The sequence below is a fragment of the Sinocyclocheilus grahami genome, unplaced genomic scaffold (genome assembly GCF_001515645.1).
Source record: "Sinocyclocheilus grahami isolate Dianchi unplaced genomic scaffold, SAMN03320097.WGS_v1.1 scaffold5076.1, whole genome shotgun sequence".
Lineage (NCBI taxonomy): Eukaryota > Metazoa > Chordata > Actinopteri > Cypriniformes > Cyprinidae > Sinocyclocheilus > Sinocyclocheilus grahami.
In genome coordinates this window covers 6,846-7,574 of record NW_015509862.1, presented here as the reverse complement: position 1 = coordinate 7,574, position 729 = coordinate 6,846, and the positions used below count along the sequence as shown (strand labels likewise).

General features: G+C 35.7%; 1 protein-coding gene across 1 annotated transcript in view; it reads right to left on the bottom strand.

The window, feature by feature from the left end:
- LOC107577085 (epithelial chloride channel protein-like) overlaps positions 1 to 729 on the bottom strand; it is a gene marked incomplete at its 5' end in the record, with an annotated part of 9,217 nt that overhangs the window by 2,049 nt on the left and 6,439 nt on the right. The gene's annotated exons all lie outside the window — the stretch shown is intronic.

Here is a 729-nt window from a genome sequence, read left to right as displayed (position 1 = left end):
AAACGCTTGTGCGTCATGTCATAAATATGTAAATGCATGTCCGCCGTCAAATGTGTTAACTGAATTTTATAACTTTCAAATTTAAATATGAAATATTGAAATGATGTTTTATTAACTAAGTTTGGGCGGAGCACGTTCAGATAATCAACTTAATTAGCATGATAGTAAATATACAGCCAACTTGCTCCTCCTCCATTCCAACTTCGCACTCCTAACTATTCTTATCCCAGTTTGGGGATATGAGGAGTTTGCTTACTATTCTCTCAATCGGATTATATGTAAGTGCAAACTCGTGAAATATTTAAAAATGGCTCATGCCATGAACACCACCTTTCTTAGACTTTGTGCATCCCACAGTTTAAAAACCACCAGTCTAAAGTAATGTAATTCATAAATTTTAATTGCGACCTAAATGTCCACATAGGCCTACAGTACGTTTTGGGACACTATTAGTCAGTATGTAACTGTTACTTACCAGTTCTGTACGCCATTTCCCTCAGGGCTTTATCTGCTTTATTACCCAAAGCAATTGTGTGTATAATGGCACCACTATTAATTGCATTCGGAACACAACTATTAAGGTCATCTGAGGCTTCACCGTCTGTCAGAAAAATTATTTCATCTCCTATCACATCCCCATTGTCCTTATTAAGTACCTTTAAATTTTGCAGACATACAGAACATTGGCATATAACAAACAGCATATACTTCACACATTATATAAACACA